Source organism: Capsicum annuum, chromosome 9 (genome assembly GCF_002878395.1).
Source record: "Capsicum annuum cultivar UCD-10X-F1 chromosome 9, UCD10Xv1.1, whole genome shotgun sequence".
NCBI classification, from domain to species: Eukaryota; Viridiplantae; Streptophyta; class Magnoliopsida; order Solanales; family Solanaceae; genus Capsicum; species Capsicum annuum.
The window spans coordinates 174,826,535-174,847,743 of record NC_061119.1 but is presented as its reverse complement, the minus strand read 5'-3'; the positions used below and the strand labels follow the sequence as shown (position 1 = coordinate 174,847,743).

General features: G+C 30.4%; 1 long non-coding RNA gene across 1 annotated transcript; it reads right to left on the bottom strand.

The window, feature by feature from the left end:
- Nucleotides 1-10,014: 10,014 nt before the first annotated feature.
- LOC107854723 lies at nucleotides 10,015-15,809 on the bottom strand. Its single transcript, XR_001670086.2, has 7 exons — nucleotides 15,710-15,809; nucleotides 15,121-15,203; nucleotides 11,594-14,733; nucleotides 11,209-11,518; nucleotides 11,056-11,122; nucleotides 10,931-10,969; nucleotides 10,015-10,797 (listed from the first exon to the last, which is right to left on the bottom strand). It is a non-coding gene; the product is annotated as an uncharacterized LOC107854723 (long non-coding RNA).
- Nucleotides 15,810-21,209: the final 5,400 nt, after the last annotated feature.

Sequence of the window (21,209 nt, the reverse complement as noted above, 5' to 3'; positions counted from 1 at the left end):
AGAAATTTAAAAAATATAAAATATTTATTTGACTCTCAAAATTATATCAACTCATTTAAATTAAAACAGAATTTTTTTTTCTAAATTACAATAATTAAAACATAAATTATTTTAATAATTTAAATTGAGATAAATAAAAAACATATCAACATTGTATTTTATCTTCTTATCAACTAACGTTTTACCTATTCAACATTGTATTTTATCTTGTTGCAATATGATGTTTTTGAATTTTAATTGCACTTTTTAAATATGTGTAATGATTTTTTTATTTAAAATTTTAAAGATATTTTTATGTTTGATACCATATTACTTTAAAATTAGCGATTTTTTTTTTATATATGTAAGCATTTATTTCCTCCAAAAGTATTCATAAAAAAATTTATTAATTGATGAGGTAGTATGTATACTAATATTTGTTTTTGCAGGACATACTAACATTATTAAAAAATGTGACAATTAAATCTTTAATAAATTATTAAACATATCAAATTATATTTATTTATTTTATTTTATTTTATTCAATTAAATTTAATTCAAATTATAATCTTTACATTATCTATCCCTTTTCTGTAATTTCTACACATAATATTTAAATAAGTTTTCTAATTTAATTTTTAACCTTTAATTAATTAATGTCACACTTTATCCAAAAATGCAATATAAATTAGTCTAGAATTTTTTTTTAAAAAAATTATACTTTAATGAAAATAATTAATACGTGTCTACTATTAAAGATAGAGATATTGACAATTTTAACATTTTTACTTAATTTTTTATTATTGACATTTTTATTTTTTTTGAATTTTTATTTTATACATGATATATTAAATCAAATAGTTTATATAATTTTTATATTTTTAACTCAAACTACAAAAAAATTAAAATTTTAAATACATATCTCTATTTAAATTCAAATAGAAATAATCAAACATTGTAGAAGTATGATTCCCTTATGAAAGGACACTTTAATTTGGATATTAATTTTACGTTTTTGATATAAAAAAATCTGACTTGACTTTTTTTTTAATTATAGTTTTAATCGTAAAATAATTTTCAAAGTTAAAATTTCATGGTGATGATATTGTCATCACATATTGTTTTGTTTCTCCGACTCTATGCAAATAGGTTAATAGCATTATTTTATTTTTAAAATTTTCTATTTTAAACTTGATATTTAATTCATATAACTCATTTAAAATTTATATAAATTTAATGTCTTCACTTAAAAAATGTAAGTTAAAATTCATATCCATTTAAGATTTAAGCTGAAGTAATTGAATATAGCAAAAGTATAATTTCATCAATAGAAATTAGGAAACTTTTTAAAATTCACATTATAGATATAAAGAAAACTGAATTGACATTTAATTTTTTAAAATTCGTACCTTAATATAATATTCAAACTTAATTTATATAATAATTGACACTTGTCATTACAATATTATTTTGTTTCTCCTACTATGTATAGATAGATTATATAGATTTACTAATATTAACCATTTTTATTTAAAATTTCAATCTATATATGTCATTTTAAATTCGGATAGTTTTTAAAATTTTTCATTAAAATTAAAAATAATAATCCAAACTTAATACTAATCATAAAATTAATTATAAGCTATAAACTAAGATTTTTTTTTAAAAAATATGAAGTATATAAAAAATTAATAAAAATATTATAGAGGACCAAAAAAGTTGAAAAGAAATATATTTTTTAAAATTATATTTATTTCATATAAATACTTGACTTTTCCCATTAACTTAAAGTAATGTATACATAATTTTACTATGTATTTTATTACTATTTTCATTAGATAATTTTTTTCTTTATATTTGTTAACTAAATAGTTCTAATAGCATTTGTACATAGAAAATAATAATAATAATAATAATAATAATAATAATAATAATAATAAAATTTTAAAAAAACACACAAAGATCCATTGAACAATTAAAACTTTTTCAAAACTAACCTCCCACCACCGCCACCTTTTCCCCAATTTCCCCCCAAAATTAAAAATTATCAAAAATTAAAGATTTCCTTCCAAAATATAAAAATTAAATAAAATAACCTAATCTCCCTTTTTATTTAACAACCCTAATTTCTCTTTCTCCTTTTCCATTCCTTCCTTGTTCCCCACACCCCTCCCGTCCCTCACTCTTTCATATTCCCATCTATTTAATTTAATTTGATTTTTTTGTGTGTGATGTTTGCCTAACTACTTTAATATTTTTTTTTGTAGGTTTTAAACATGAAATTCTCCAAGTAAATGAGATAAGTTTTTACTATATGAATATTGCATTGGATTGTGTAGTTTTTTCTTTTTTTGTAAAATAATGTAATGGTAATTTTCTGCTTGTGTGGGGTATTAGAATTGATATGAAATTTGAGTTTTATATTTACAGATTATAAGAGGTTTACAGATTTTTTTGACTTATTTGGTTTCTTTTATTTCTTTCTTATTTTTTTATTTGTTAATTTTAGTAAAACATTATCTAAGATATATTTTTTCTCCTCGAATTTTATGTATACACACACTTGCATGTAATGATCCTTATTTTCTTTGTATTAAAATACTTTATTATTATCAACAGGTGTAGTAGTAGCATAAGAGCAAATAAATGACAAATTAAGATGGATGTTGACCAAACTAAGGTTTGACTAAAGACCATGGAAGAAGAGATTATGAAACATGGATTCAAGCAAGATGGTGTTTTAAAATAGTTGCAAAATGCAATTATATTTAACTTTTGTTACTAACAAAGCTTGTAGAAGATTCTTTAAATTATAGTAATATAAATGTTGAAATGTATTTTGGAATTTCTTTTTAGTTTCATTATATTATAGAAATTTCTGTGGTTAATAATGTTTATGACAAAATTCCTCAATTTATAATAATGAATATTTGTATTTATGGTTAAATCTAAATATAATTATCAAAAATTCACTAATATTTACTTTCCATTGCTAATTCAGATGAGCTCTGAGGTATGCATTTTGTAGCAAAAAGAATAAATTCTTACCTACATCACAAAACTATTTGTGGCAAATACTCAAGTATATAACTATGTATTTTTTATTTTGTAGCTAAATATAAGTTTTGTTAACATGAGACTGAAATACAAAATAGCCACATATTTTAAATATCATAGAAAATAAATAAAGTCTTTTGCTACAACAAAAGACATTTTGGCTATAATATAAAAATTACTATAGCTTTTATTTGTCATGGCAAAAAAGTAAAATTATTTGCCACAAGTATATGTTTCGTAGCAAGAATTTTTTTATCATTACAGTTACAACATAATTTTTTTTGTAGCTGTAAGTATTAGCAGTTAGCAGCGGACCATGTAAAGTCTGTAGCTCACTTTTAGTCACGCCACTTCTTGCTACGAAAGAAAAATTGGTGGCTAAAGTATTTAGCCATGGAGCTTTTCACATTTAGCTATGATGTATTCTGATGCTATATATGCATTTTGTTGTAGTGTATGCATATGTATATATACACAAATATAGAACATATTTATATGCATATGTATAATTATATATGAAACAACACATACATATGCATATACACACGTATATGTGTAACAACACCGAATAAACTTGGATACATGTATAGTTATACAAAAATCTATATATATACATGAAAAACATACATCCAATACATTCATATGTATATAAACATATACAAATGAAAAAAATATAGTGGCTAATTAAAAAAAAATTGGTTACTTACAAAAAAACAAAGGAAAACAAATCTACATATCCGTAAAAAAGTAAAAATTATCACAAAAATCTTCAAATTATATCTCCGTGGAAGTTTAGGAATGATAAATTGCTTCAAGTTATCTACAAAAAACACAACGCATGTGTTGGTGAAACACAAAAAATCAAAAAATTTGGGAGAATAATTTGAAAGAAAAATATTTTTTGATATGTATTGAATATGCGTGAATTACCTACTGTCGCTAAACCCTCCAATCAGCTAAGAGAGAGAAAAATTAATTGTGAGAGAGAAAGTATTATTTGATATATTCATTACAAATTATAATTGTATATAGGGGCCCACAAAAAATAGTTTTATAACTAACAAGTAACCATGAATGATAATTTTTTAAAACCTTAACCATGTAATTATGAAACTAGGTTAGGGTACATGCGTTGCATGTGAATTTTAACTTATCATCATTAAGACATTACTCTTAATATAAGGCAAAATAAAACTCTAAATTGGGCTATTTAGAAATCTTAACTAATTAAAAGTGAAGTTTACACAAAAAATATTGTAATTTAAACGGAATAACATTTTTAGATATGAATTGGAAGTAAAAAGATACTTACATATGTTTTAAGCTAGCGAATGAAACTGAAGAAATTATTATGTTTGAAAAACCTAGGCAGCAACATGTTGAAGATTTATGAGAATTTCTAACAACAAAGCTCCAAAAAATCACTGCAATGAAGATATCTATGTCAGTACCCCATATTAAGAAAATATTAAGAAAAAAAAACACGACAACAAAGAAAATATGTCAATTAGTAAGAAAAGTAGTGGATAGAATTTAAAAAAATAATGCATAATAATACGTTAACTGAAACAAAATATAAAATAGATAGTAATAGAAGAAAATACATCACTACTAAAAAATGCCAAAAAGCAATTTTTTTCGTCTAAAAAAGGGACGCTCGTTTTTGAAAATGACGGCCTGCGTCACTTTTAGGGAAAGTCTTTTTTTAGTTATTTTTTGAAAAAATGACGTTGTGCGTCACTTTTTGTTCTTCAGGTGAAGAACACATGCTGAACAAAAAGCGACGTTGTGCGTTATTTTTTGTTCATCATGTGAAGAATACATGATGACCAAAAAACGACGGACATCGTCGATTTATTAAAAAAAAAGTTTTTTTTCCAGAAAAATTGACACTGTCCGTCGTAATTTGAGAAAAATATATTTTTTTTAAAAGCGACGTTGGTCGTCGCTTTTTGTTCTCCATAAAGAATAAAAAGCGACGTTGGTCGTTGCTTTTTGTTCTTCATAATGAATAAAAAGCGATGTTGGTCATCATTTTTTGTTCTTCATAATAAATAAAAAGCGATGGCCATCGTCGTTTATCTTTAAAAAAAATTACCGATTTAAAAAGCGACGCAAAGCATCGCATTTCTAGAAATATATTTAAAAGAAGCGACGGACAAAAGAGATCCTGTCCGTCGCTTTTCTGCATTTTTTTGGAATGCAAATATTTGTATTTTCTACATCCCACCTGCCAAATAAATACAGTTTAATATATACGTCATGCAACAGACATTACTAATCATACAAAGAACTACATCATTAAAACATTTAAGTAATTCAAATCATCAACGCTTCAACAACATCTAAAACACTAATCCAATATTTAAAAATACTTAACCGGTAATTCAAAAACATTCAAAATACTTAAGTCTTTAAGATTCTTAATTCAAAAGTTAAAAGTTAAGTTCAATCATTAATGTCTAAAAAAAGTCTAGAAGCAAATCCAACTACCACTAAGGAGTAGTGTCAACAAACTCATCACTTTCTGTTTCTTCTTTGCTACTTGAATCGGGAGATGGAGAACGGTGACGACGACTCCTCATGCTAACTACTTGTTTCTTGAGTTCCTCGATAGTCATGCTCATGAATTCATTTAGAGCAATGGACTATGCGAAGGCACGTGAAAGATCTGTAATCTGCTGCGACATAACAGCAAGCTGAACATCGTCAATTGCCTCAGCCTGGCGCAAGGAACCAATACCAGCCCATCCAGCACGAAGGCGTCGTAACTTATTTTGAGAACCAAACCCATAGGTTTTCCCCTTTTTTTTCCTCTCGCCACTTTTTCGGTCTAAATTTTATCTGATTCCTCCTGTGTAGGCTCGGTTAAACCAAATTCAAACAAGTAGAGTATAAATTCATTCTGCATATTAAAAAAGACACATTAGTAAATTTTACTGAATTTTAAAAAAGACAAGGATAGAAAAGAATGTTGTGTTTCATGTCCTTCCCAGTACCATTAAGAGTCTAAACAAGCACTAAAGCACAAATCTAAAAGATGATTGTGGAATTGGACAGCAGCATAAATACAATGCATATAAGCTCCCTGCATATCGGCTAGTAGGAACCTTTGGCAGAATAGTATCAAACATATATTACTGATGAACGAAAAACACTAAGAAATTGCTACAACACTTTTTGATAGTGATTCTTTAGTAAGTATCTAACATGACATTTAGGTTGTAGTTAATTATAAATTTCAGGTAGACTACTAAGAAATTCAGAGTTACAATTACCTTGTACATCTATCCTACTACTAGAAATTATACGTGAGAAAAAATTGAGTGAAAATACAGAGGGCCACTCCACATTATATGATGAAACACCATTCCTCACGCCATTATAAAAAAATAAAACAAAAAAAAATAGATTTTCCATCTCAATAAAAGAGGAACAAAAGCGCATATTGAATCACCACTGAATAAACACCCAAGTAACCAAAAACCAAATCCTTGGAACCTTAAGAACCATACGGGTTACTTACTAGTCGATAACAAAAGGTAGCTAATAGGAGAATGATATAGCTAATTAAATATAAAGGTATAACAGAGTAAAATATAAATATAAGTCTTACATTGGTATTTTTAGTCCTGGGCTCAACCCACACATCCGGTTCTGACTCATTCATTTTTTTCAGCAGATGTGTTCATTTGAAGACCTCAAGTCGAGTCGGTTCGCAACCCAAGTCCTTCTCCTAAAAACAGAAAGGTAAATAAGCACAATCAAGTAATATTTAATGAACTTTATATAAACACATAAAGTAAAACCTAAGGTTACTGCATACCATTTCTCGAACTATGACCCCTACACTCTTTGTAGCTCCGTTGTGCAATGAGCCACCTTTTAAATTGACTCTACCTTTCTTATTTTGCTCAGAGAGTGCCTTATATTTAGGAGATTCTCAATAAATACATAAATCATTATATACGGTTTTGAGAAGCCACTGTGTAATATTTACTGTACGTCTAACACGTTCAAGCCAATTGCGTAGCTTTACACCAGCATACTTCTAAAAATAGTGGGTATAACTCTATTGTGCTTTTTCAACCAAGTACACATTGTCTGAAAATCAAGTGAGTAGTGCTATATGATATATATATATATATATAAATATATATACACGCATATACAAATATATATTACTATTAAAGTTAACCAAATAATGATTAAATCTAGTATACCTCAAACTCTTCAAACATGGCTTGTCTATGGTCTTCTGAAATCTCTGACTAACTGTACCAAGGTTGTGAAAAAAAGCCTCCTAACGCTCTCCCTTACTTCTTTATTAACTTCTTTTGATGCGGGATGCCACCTGTAAAAGAACAAAATAAATATGTAAAGCACTTAGCACTTATGTTGTTGCTGTTGTTGTTGTCTAGTGAACAAATACTCCTCTAATTTAACTGTCTATAAAAATGATCTAGTACATCAAAAGAATCCTATGACAACACTTACTGCAAAGCTGTACCTCATATCACGTAACACTACAGAAGTAACAAAATAAATATGTAAGCATGAATAATTTATTAATGAAAAATAAACTTATGAATTAAAAAATAAACTTATGTAGATCCATCAAGCTCAATGAAGACTCTACCAAGCCTGTCCTTATCTCCAGGAATGAGACCAATCAAATATGCATTAGTATCATCTGCTACAGGTAAAGGTGGAGGTTGAGGTGCAGATCAAGATGCGGATGCTACCCCCGAGAGTACCCAAGGTTCGTTAACTAGGGGAGTAGATATCTGGGCATCAGAGTCAGAGTTGTCTCTCAGCTGTAATCCTGAGAGGTGGAGGGATGAATAGCGAGGGGATAGAGTACCAGATGATAATCTTGAAGTTCCTATATCTGTAGGAGGCCTGAAAGTATGTGGAGCATAAGAAGTACACACCTGTCGCTGCTTTCTAGGACCATGATAATCTACATGATTACCAGTGCCAAATGTGACATAAGACATCTCTGATGAAGAGATGTGCATTTGTGGCTGTGAAGAAAGTCAACTAGGAATATGATCAGGATTTATAGGCGTCCTAGATTTCTTTTTAGCAATTGACTTCAAATTCTTATCAGGATGAGGCTGATCATCGCTACCACCAAATGTCATTTGCATGCAGGTTTACATTAAAACATATAAAAATCAATTTGTATTCTATCAGTAATGCTAGCATCCTATAAATATAACTTTCAGAAACTTACATCCAAGTAATTAAAAGGTAATTACATGTACAACAACTTGTACTTGAACTTGAACAAGTAGTAATATTGGAAATCTTGAACTCTCAAACTCCCAAAGTTGCTTCATTTTTTTTTTGCTAATTTATATTCCAAAGTTGCTATCAATCTTTGTATTTTACTTTGGTAATTATTGATTTTCTTGCTGTGTATTTGAGCTTATTTTCCAGGTTTGTGACTTGGCAAATCTTTATTCTTGACTGTTTTAGAAGAGTGATAAGGTGGGGAGTTGGCTCAATCTGATCCAATTAGAAAAATCATTCATACTATAGTCTTATTAATATCACTTTAAGTTCAATAACCAAACTTACTTTTCTCCATTTAGTGGCCTTTTTGATTTTAAGTAATAATGACATGTACCTAAAAACTACATTTACTTTCTTTTAGGTAGTGTTTTATAGGCCAGGGAATGTTACAGGTTAGTTAGTGGATACCCTTTCGATACCTACTTGTCCGAGCTATGAAAAGACCCATTTAATGAGTCCAGTAATGGACTGCTGGAAAATCCACCCTGCAGAGAAACAAGCCAAAACAACAGATTAAGAGTTATGTCCCTTAATAAGATGATCAAATAAAGGAAAAATCCATGTGAAGAACAAAATATAAACAGAAATCTAAAATTTTACCCTCTTAGTATCTAAGTATGGACCTATCAGCAACTTTAATATTTCTTCAATAGGGCGCCTGAATATAAAATTACACAGATGTCATAAATAGTAGACTGAGATTAAGATTTTTTGCACTATGTTCCAAATGACATTTACTGAGATAGTGGAGTTAGTCACCTACATAATGGTGGACAGTGGAGGAAGGAAATCAATATAGTACCCGAAAAGGCTCAACATGATGGATCCTAATAGCATGTGTGCATTTAGAAGCAAGCCCTCATGTTTAAATTCAAGATAATTGAAGTTTAAAGAATGACACAAAATGCAGGCATTCAAACAACTGACTGTAATCTTTAACAACACACTCTATATGATGGAGACCTATTAAACACACTTAAGATGTACATGGTCATGAAAACAAAAGATGTTTCAGATCATCTAGTAGAATATTACTTAGCATAGGTTTTGTTAGCCTAATTGACAGGTGCCACTACTTTCATTTTTGTAAGAAATTCTCCTTTCTGAAAGCTAAAGGCATATAACTATTCATATTTGCCTCTTCTGTGGGAGATGGGTGGGCACTAAGAGAAGCCAGGAAGCACATCATACTCTTCGGGAATGTGTCATGTCAACTACAAGCTATAATAGTATGGACCCTGACAGACAAGTGATTGCCATGCAACCTGATGAAGACGGTGAATCCAAAAATGGAGCAACCATGTTTGACTTCAAATTAGTTATTAGTATTAGCGAACAATGTTTGTTTTAGTGGCTCATGCGTGCATCTAATTTGTAAAGATTTTAGCTTAAAGGTGTCAAGATTTTGCTGCAGTACTCTTCCACAGAATAAACTGGAAGGGGTTTTATTTCTCTCCCACATTTTGTAAAATAATGTACTCTTATTTAAAGAATTATTATCACCTGTACACCCATTTTTAGCTTTTATTTACCTGCAATATATAACTCTATAGCTGACAACTCGTATACAACAACAATCTGGTAGTAAAAACTATAACAAACATTAATCAAAGTTGTAACTAACAAACGCATGAAAGCAATGAAAGCAATAAACAGAGAAACAGAGAAAGCAACATGTACACCAGTAAGTGGAACTTCCTCAGTCAGAATATCCAATTCAAGCAACAAATAGAGAAAGTAGCATGTACACCAGTAAACAAAGTTTAGGCTAAAAAGATAACTAGTACAAATAAGTAATCTCAAAAAACTCTAACCAATAAAATACAATACAATAACTAGTGGTAATAAAAAAAAACTAGCTAATCTTTATTCTCTCAATCTTCCTCATCGCTTGTTTCATTTCCATCAGTCTCCCATTCTTTCTTATCCCTTGATTTATTTTCATAGTCCCATTCGTCCTCCCAGAATGATTCATTCCCTCATCTATTTCTTCCATTGTATTTACGATGTCAATTATCTCATCATCAAAAACTTCTTCTAATATGCATTGAGGATGTTCTAGATTGTTTTCCAACTCATCATCCACTATTTGATCAACAACTGCGACTTTGTTCTGGTATGCCACATCTGACACATTCTCAATCTCAATTCTCCCCACAGGCTTAGTCTTTATAACCACCCACCAATTTACTTTATCTCTATGCAATGGATATATAGCACAATATACCTGCTTGGCATTTTGTGCAATGATAAAAGGATCATAACGATTATATTGCCTCGTGTGCTTAACTTCAATTATATTGTGCTATTGATTTACCCTGGTACCTCTATGTGATGGATCAAACCAATTGCACCGAAATACAATTATCTTCTTTTTTGGCCAACCAGGGTACCTGACTTCTAATATCTCTTGTATGACACCAAAATATTCAACGATTTGACCATTACCGTCAACATCACCTTCAATACACACGCCACTGTTATTAGTTTTATTATACTTACAAACTTTCTCGGTTTGAAACTTGAAACCATTCACACAATATTTATCCATTGTCGAAATTTAAGTTGCAGGACCAAATATAATATCTCTCACCAATGGAAAATGTTCGATGGTACTATGTTCATCCCAAACCTACATATCGTTAAATCAAAATACAAATTTTATTAATTGACCTATATATACTTTTAGTAAATGCACATATGATCTATCATACTTACGTATTCTTCCAGCCAATCGGAAAACCTCATATATATGGCATCATTACCCCATTTTCCAATGAATAAACTGTCAAGTATACATCAGTAAGATTTTTTTATTAGTGAAGTGTCCTAAGCAAATTAATATAATTCGATAACATTATTAACACTTACTCAAGATATGGTTGATTCTCTGGACAATTGAGCAAAACATGTGTCACAATAATTTTCTTTCCATCCCAGTGAGGGCTCGCTTACAATAACTTTTAAATTCTCTACCTGAATTATTAAAAATCGATATAGGTGGAAATATAAGATCACCATCACCTTCATCATTACGATTGGACCTATTTCTCTTGCATGACACTTCATCCCCAAAGTAGTAAGAAAAAAATAAGCAGTTTCTTTTGCAAGATAAGCTTCACAAATCGATCCTTCAATCTTTCCCCTTTGCTTAATAGTTTGTTTGCACTCGCTAATTTTCCTGTATAATTTTATCTTAGGTAGATAAAAGTAATTCTTTTAAGAAAATAATGGCATTAATTTAAAAAAAAATTACCTCTCTCCTGGATACATCCACCTCATTTGAACTGGGCCTCCAAGACGTGCCTCTTCTATGAGGTGAATTGGAAGATGCTCCATCACATCAAAAAAGCCATATGGAAAGATCTTCTCCAACTTAGTAGTGATGACAGGAATATTCTGCTTCATTGTGTCCAAGCTACTCTTCAACAACTTTCCTGAACATAAATCTTTAAAGAAAAAATTTATCTCTGTGATTGGTTTCTATATACTCTCAGGAAGGTGGTTAAATGCGATAGGAATCAAGGTTTCCATAAAAATGTGACAATCATGGCTTTTCATACCAATCAACTTCCCTTATTCCATATCCTCTTATTTTCCTAAATTTGAAGTATAGCCCTCAGACATCCTCAAATTCTGAACCCACTCACATATTTACCGCTTCTTATCTAATATGAATGAAAAATTGGTCTTGGACTTAAACAATTTACCATTTTATTTTTCCTTCAACCACAATTCCTTTCTCTTGCAATACTCCCTTATATCCATTCTAGCTTTGGAATTATCTTTTGTCTTGCCCTTAACATCCATGACTGTGTTGAATAAATTATCAAAATAATTTTTTTCAATGTGCATCGGATTAAGATTATGTCTTAGTTTATTGTCCCCCCAATATGGCAACTCCCAAAATATGCCGTGTTTGGTCCAATTATGTTCAACACCATATCCAGGAAGTATAGAAGATGGACCATCTGTAACTTTAGGCAAATTACAAACTCTCTCCCAAATCTGATGTCCTAACAATAATGGAGGTAGCGAATCATTCTTAATCTTATTTTTTCTGAATGCATTTTTCATCCTTCTAAACTCGTGGTCCATTGGTAAGAACTAGCAGTGACAATCAAACCAAGAATTTTTTTGACCATACTTTAAAGTGAATGCTTTGCTATTTTTCATGCAATATGGGCAAGCTAACTTTCCAGCAGTCATCCAATCAGACAACATCCCATATGCATAAAAATCGCTAATAGTCCACATTAAATTGGTACGCATAACAAAATTCTGCTTAGTTGATATATCATATATCTCTACACCTTCATGCCATAATTGTAGTAATTCATTTATCAATGGATGGAGATATACATTGATCAAACTTTTTGGATTGCGGGGACTTGAAATAATACAACTTAGAAATATGTAGGGACTTGTCATGCATATTTTAGGTGAAAGATTATATGGAGTAATAAATACAGGCCAACAATAATAAGGTGTGCCAGAATTAAAGAATGGTGTGAAACCATCTGCACATAACCCTAATCTGACATTTCTTGGTTTACTAGCAAAATTAGATAAGTTTTTCGAAGTGATTCCAAGCTTCTCTATCTGATGGATGAGATAAGACACTTGGTGGACGTCTATTTTCATGGTGCCATTTAATGTGCGAGGCAGAACTCATCGAAGCCTACAACCTCTTTAGCCTAGGTATAAGAGGTAAATAGTGCATCGCCTTAATAGAAACCATCTTTCCATCGGGAGTCCGCTTATAATGAGCATGTCCACAAAACTTATAATTTTCTAATTTAGCATCATTCTTATAGAACAACATACAACCATTTATACAACAATGGATTCTATTATATGACAATCCCAACTTGGGAACCAATTTCTTTGCTTGATAAAAATTCTGAGGTATGTTCAACTCTGGATTTACTAGTTCACCCAAAAGACCAGCCATAGAGTCTAGAGCAGCTTGAGCAATATTCCAATTAGATTTGATACTCAGTAATCTAACTGCAATAGATAAAGCAGAATGCATACTCCCTTCACATAGTGGGTGACTAGCCTTTTCTAATTGTTGATAGAAACCTCTTGCTTCTTCATTGGGATCTTCTTCTAAATTCTGCTCGGGTTCCATCCTATCCCCAATACCAAAAATATCATTGACCATTTCATGAATCCTATACTCGTATTGTACTCTATCGTGTTGCACCCTATATTGAACTCTAGCATGTTGAATCCTAGCATGTCGACCATGTACAAGCATGTCATATTCATCCACAGGCAAAGAATTATAAAATATACCATTCAAACTATCTCTTTCTCCGTGATTGATCCACACACAGTATCTTGGCTTAAATCTAATACAATAGAGATAAGTTATAACTATATCTAGTGAAAAAAACTTTAAGCATCTACATGAACTATAAGGACACCTAACCACTCCATTTTTATAAAGTAGATCTAGTGACATCGCATGATCGATAAAACCTCTAATGCCATCAAGATATTGGGGTTTTAAACCACCAACATTTTCATAATCCATATCAAACATCCACAGACGATGATCCATCTACAAAAATTTAGATATTCAATAATATGCAACTTTACATTAAAACATAAAAAAATCTCGTCATTAGTTCAGATATCAAGTGAATACACTTAAATCATTTTCAAGTAGCTACACTTAAGCTTTTTCAAGTCATTAACTTCACATTTCAAGTAGAAACACTTAAGCATTTTCAAGTCACAAGTTCACAATTTCAAATAGCTACACTTAACCATTTTGGAGTCACAAGGTCACAATTTCAAGTAAACTACACTTAAGTATTTTCAAGTCATTAACTTCATATTTCAAGTAGCTACACTTAACCATTTTCAAGTCACAAGGTCACAATTTCAAGTAACTACACTTAAGCATTTTCAAGTTGTTAACTTCACATTTCAAGTAGCTACACTTAAGCATTTTCAAGTCACAAGTTCACAATTTCAAGTACCCATTTAATTAACCATTTTCAAGTGAAGTTCACAATTTCAAGTAACTACACTTAATCATTTTCAAATCATAACTTTACATTTGAAGTGACTATATTAAACCATTTTCTAATTGCTAGTTCACATTCTCAATTGTAATATAAGTCAGATGATTTAATAAATTTAATAAAGCTAATAGGTAGAGGCATCACATGTCCCTCTCACACCATCTAATCATCACAAAATCTATGACTTTAAAAGCCTTCTAAAGCAAATAATACCACCATTACATTACATATAAAGACTTCACTATAAGAAAATAGAGAAATAAACTTACCTTTGTTTGACCTAATTTGAAGTGAAAGAGGTAAGCGATCGTCTAACGTAATCACAACATCAATTGTCTCTGTTTTTCAACTAGGTTTTCTGTCGACATAACATTAAATAAGGTCATTCTTTGAAGAATAATCTTAAAGATTCAACTAAAAATGGGATTTTTAAATAAAATAAGCGAAAATCATTAACATGATTCATAAGCGAAAATATTATGCAAACTCTTTTCCTATTCTTAACTAAATATTATGAAGTCCTAATACTAAAGACATGCATAATACTGCCATACCAGCCAATCCAAATATTAATGCTAAATGTCGCTTGATGAACAAGTGTCTTTTAAATCAATACTTAAAATACATGACAGGGCTCAATACTTTCAGTACCAAACTCATTCACAATACCAGCAGCATACTCATTCACAATACCAGCAGCATACAATAGTGAAGTAAAAACAATCAGTAGAATAAGATGTATTACCATCAATTGCTATCAACTGTTGCTGAACTCTAAAGCCAGCAGCCACACAACCAGCGCAGTCAGTATAACCCTCAAAATCAAACCTGTAACCGAAATCTATAGCAGTTGAAGGCCCTAGTTTTTTATTCCAATCTTGGATGGTAAGAATTGATGCACAAAATTTGGTCTAGTAACAAACTGAAAAGGGTCAAAACAGAAAGAGGTAAGATTTGAAGGTAAAGCCAAAGAATTGAGCTTGGATTGGAATTCTTAGATGCAAGAAACAAAAGTTTCCAAATTGGGTAAACGGAAAAGAGAAGTTTCTTTAAGGTGTTGAGCCATAGCAACACCAAAAAGGGACAAAAGATTCTGGTAACACTTTCCTTTGCCACATAAATTGAGACAGAGACAATAAGTATGGAAAACCCAAATACCCATTGCAATTACAGACAATGCCATTAAGCCCAAAAATAGAAAACAACAATAAAGCTTATTCTTGCAATCACAATAAAAACCAAATGAAACCCAAAAACCAAAAATTAGAGGAGTTGTCCAACTGATTTGGAGGAAATCATACATAAAGAGGAAAAAATTAGCACAGTAACCTTACCTTTTTTTCTCTATTGAAGGGGATTGCTAAGCTTAGGAATAAAAGAGTTGTCCTACTAATAAAGTCACCAAATTCCTTTCTTATTTCGACTGATTGGAAAAGAGAGAGAGAAAAGGAGAAAAAATGGGAGAGAGAGAGACGCGGAGGAAAAGAGAGAGAAAAGGGAAAAATGGGTTTGTTGCCCTAATATGAGCGGACTAAAAGCTTGACTAAATTTCGACGACAAATTTCGATGTTGGCCGTCGCTTTTTTAAAATTTATATATTTAATTTAATTTTATAAAATATAAAAATTATTTATTTATTATTAAATTAAAATATCAAATATCGACGGACAACATCGCTTTTTTAAAAAATAATTTTTATTTAATTTTAACAAAACCGACGCTATCCGTCGCTTTTTGTAAACAAAATAAAAATTAAAAATAATTATGAATTCCGATGGATAACATCGTTTTTCTAGAATTAATATTTTTAAAAACAAAAATTATAGCGACACTGTGGGTCGCTTTTAATAAAAAAACAAAAATAAAAAATAAATTTATAAATCAACGGATTAGGTTGCTTTTCAAAAAATTAATTTTTATTTAATTTTAAAAAAAGCGACGTTGTTCGTCGCTTTTTGTACAAAAAAATTACAAATTGCGACGGATAGCATCGCTTTTCTAGAATTAATATTTTAAAAAACAAAATAGAATAGCGACGTTGTGCGTCACTTTTAGTTAAAAAAATAAAAATAAAAATCAAATTTATAAATCGATGGACTACGTCGCTTTTCAAAAATTTAATTTTTATTTAATTTTAACAAAACCGACGCTGTCCGTTGCTTTTTGTAAAAAAAAATTATAAATTATTTGTTAATTAGTTGGCACAATAATCCGCAAAAAAAGCGACGGATATTAAGAAGTTTGCCGTTGATTTTAATAAAAAATAATTAAAAATTAAAATTAAATTAAAAAGCGATGGACAGTGTCGCTTTTCTCGTCGCTTTTTAAAGTGACATAGTTCGTCGCTTTTTTGCGTTGCTTTTTGGCCCTCTTTAGTAGTGCATGTATGAAACTAAAACTACGACAGACACAATGCTCTTAGACTCCCACTGAACCTAAACCTACCGAAAAGCAAGTCAAAACACAAGTACCTACTAACCTTCTACCCTAATTTGTGACCTCCATATTCTCGTATCTAAAATACCTATATTAAAAAAGAATCATAATTTCTTTACAAAAATATAATATGTGCATGCAACAACATTAGAACTAAATTGCATATAAAAACTATGACATTACAAAAACATGATTCATAAATCAAAACGAATTCAATCTTCTTTAATTTCTTAATCTGTGACCTCCATACCTTCGTATCTAATGCACTTATATAGAAAAGAATCACAAATTTCTTCATACAAATATACTAAGGGAATGCAACAATATTAGAACTAAAATGCACATAAAAGCTCCGATATTACAAAAACACGATTCATAAATCAAAAAAAAAAAATTAACCTTCTATTCTAACATGTCACCTTCATAATAGAGAAAACATCGTTGAGAATCCATTATTAGCAAACTAAACATTATTGTAGACTTATTGGAGTTCTAAAACTAACAAATTCTTGAAAATAGAAAAGCTATCGCAGGTCATGAAACTTGTATGATTTTATTTATATTAGTTTTTAAGAACTAAGTAGTTACTATTCAAATTTTGATGAAAACCACTAATAATTTTTTTTTTCCTCTTACATTGGTGTACATTTCTTACAAAGCAATAGCACATAAGAATAACAATGTCTATAACTATACTTCGAATAAACAGAATTAAAGTCCTAAAAGAAACAAATAATGAAGATACATACTTTATCTACATCATTTTCCGACAAAGGTATATTCTCATAATCCTATATTGTTCGAGCCTTGTCAATTTGTAGCTTTGCCCGATTATGTTAAATCTTTTTCATGGGATATTTTACATATCTTTGCCTTTCCTTGCTTGTGCAATGGATTTATAGTTCCTTCTGTTACCTACCAAGTATTATCAAAAACAAAATCGCAATACACCCTTGAATATTTGACACCAACTCACCAAAATAATTACGTGCACATCTATGCATTCACTTGATGTGTAATTCAAGAATTGAAGATAACTTAAAATACAGAAGAAAAATACAAAAAGCTCATCTCAGTACTAAGAACTTTCAAAGGCTACACTCATTTAATAGTTATTTTTATTTAATTCATTAATTGAGTAACGTCTTTTTAATTTTAAAAAAAGGGGGTAATTGTATTCTTTCTCTTCACCACCTAGTATAATTTCATTTTCTTCAACAATGAATGATTTCTCTTGTACGATTTTTCTAAGTTTAAAAAAAAAGATATAAATGACTTCAACTCATACTCTGTATCAATAAATTAGAAACAATCAAATTACGATTTCTTCGTCTTTGATTCCACATTACTCATGTGATGTCTTCTAGTGTTTTCATATAAAAGTTTAATATGCTATAGCTTGAAGAATGCATCTTGTTTGAGTGGCGGTCTGTTGAAAACAACCTCTTTATTCTCTTTATCCTTTTCAAATATTATTTGTGAGATTATATTGAGTATGTTATTGTCATTGTTGTTGTAGCTTGAAGGATATATTAATTATTTTCTTGATCATGAAAATGAGTTGATTCGTTATGTATTTCAAATATCTTGATTGATATAAATATGGAGATTTGACATTGAAGTGTGATGTTTATTTGTAACAAAAATATAGTGAAGGCAAGAGTTATGGAGAAAATATTTTTCTCGTTTTGATACTTGTTGGAAAAAACAATAGCACCATTCAACAATGAAAAACTAAAAAAATTTACTCATGAAAAAATAAATAATAAGTAGGATAAGCAATCTAAGTCTTCAAAAGTTTTGCAATCCACATCACATTCATTAGAAGTATTATTGATAGATATTGGAGCTAAGGGTACTGAAGCTGAGCTCGTCCCGTCTCTGGCTATATTGTAGTAATAGGTTTCTTCCTCTTACCGTATATTTTAGAACTCTTTAAATATCAGTTCTCTAAATATATTTTATCATATTATTATTTTTTAAATATTTCAGGACTATTGGCTATATTGTACTACTTACCATATATTTTAGGATTTCTAATTTTAGGAAAAGTCTTACAATATTTTTTAAAGTTAAGAACCCATATGTTTTAGGATTCAATATCATAAATATAAATAAATATTAATTTGAGAAAAATAGTGAAAAGATGTTTTTGTCTAAAGCAAAGACTTTTAATGAAGGGCAAAAAGTTAAATCAACATTTCTAAGGCCCTTCACACTTTTAATATATTATAGATTATTTTATCTATAGTGTGTAATTTTTCCTAAAAAATATTAGCTAATTATTTTGAACTAATAAAAATATAGAAAATTTACATAGTCCGTTCTAAAAATATGATTAAGAAAATGTTAATATCACTAGATCATTTATTAAAAACTAAATTAAAAGAAAATATATTTTTAGAAAAATTTCTTTCTTTTGTAAATTAAAACAAAACTTATCCAAAATGTGACTCTATATTTTTTTAGTTTTTAAATATTTTAATATAGACTTACTAAAAATTAATAAATCAAAATATCTAATTTAGACATAAATTTAATATTTAAACACTAAAATGGCGTAAAACGTTAGGCTTAGTAAAAAATTAGGTATTTACAGAATGTCCCTCTTTGCTTGGAAACATGGAGAGTTTTTAAGTAAAGAAGTAAACATGACTTATTTTTTACATAAAAATTTATTCATTAGAAGGACATAAATAATAGGAAAGAGGTTTAGCCGAACCCGGGCTTTGGGCAACCTATATGTCTCGGGTTATAAGAGAATCGGGTCACATGTAGTTTAAGTGGGTATAAGTATGAACGAATGAGTTTGAGAGTTGAGTGAGCTTCCATCGAGGTTCCTATCCGTAGTTCCTGTTATTACATCAGAAAAAATAAAACTAGAAAGAAAAAAATACAAGATCCTATCAACTATACTAGTAGCGAATCTCTTCCTTTTAGATCTTCAATTATCGCTTCACCTTCTTCTGGTGGCTAGCGGACCCGTACCGCCCTAGGGCCTTGTCGTAATAGGCGTCCCAAGTCTGACCAGGACTGGAGACCACCCCCATTACCCAACCCAACCTCCAGCCGTCTATCCTGAGTTGGCTGAATTTCGAGCACTAAACATAATAGTGTAACAGCTCACATAAAGACCCTAGAATAGATCACAATCGTGACCAACCCAACCAAGTCCAACCATCCCATACACTTAATCCAACCATACCAAACCACACCAAACAAAGCCATAAATCGGACCATAACCAAAGACGTTCCAAAATATGATATAATTAATCCCAAAATATAATAGGATAGAACAACCAATAATACCATGCAATGTTGTCAGCCTACTCGTTTATTCCAATGCCAAGGTCGACACCTATACCGATACCACCCATTCAAGCTCATAGAAGTACCACAAAACCTCTATCCAAAAGAGTAATAAAATTTGGTTGGAACATACCCCCAACCATAGCCAAAACCAATATCCAAAATAAAGTCAAAATGTCTAAAAGTATCTATAACATGAAATGTAGCCTTCCAAAAGGATGGAAGCTCACTACTTCATTCCAAATGCAATCCCCGAGACAATCACTACGTAACAGGAGTAGAACAACCGATTCTTGCATAGCGTGGGTATACAACCGCCTGTAGATGAGGTTAGCGAGTGACCTCTAGCGTGATCTCAAGTTAAGGATAAAATAATATCATTTAAAAAACCTAGTAAAACCATCCATGATGCATAAAACCATACATATACATACATACATATATATATATATATATATATATATATATATATATGCTGGGAAAAAGGACTGGTTTTAGCATACCTTAAAACCTTTACCTGGGTTGTGTAGCTTTGATGTCCTAAACCACCCACGGGCTATATGGGTTCAGCTCCCCCTGCTGAAAGAGCCCTAGTACATATAGCCGCATGACCAGGAAAATATACCATAGGATGACTAGTATATCCCAAAATAAAGTGTGACATCATGCACACGGTCACCTAGACCAACCGTATATCGGCAACTATGAGTTTCCAGTTTTGGTCCTCCCAGGACCCCCACCTTCCACGGCTTTGCTACAAATCCTGCCATTGTTGCCCAATTAAAATCAGTTTTCAAATAACCAAAACATTATCCATTTATTTACCAAGGCCATTAATATTCGTATCATCATACCAACCGTTACTTACAAGTATCATCTATAGCCAACCATTTATAGGTTTAAGTGGACTTTTAGGTGCCCCTCTATTTACCATATTAAACCAGTTGGGAAACTTCCATGTTTCCCACAAGCATGACCAATAGCCTTTCCAAACCATTTAAACCATGCATAATTCCTTTACGAAGTTTAAAACATGCAAGAGTTCCATTAAAAGAAGTTAATGCAATGAACATATCTTCATAAGCATTT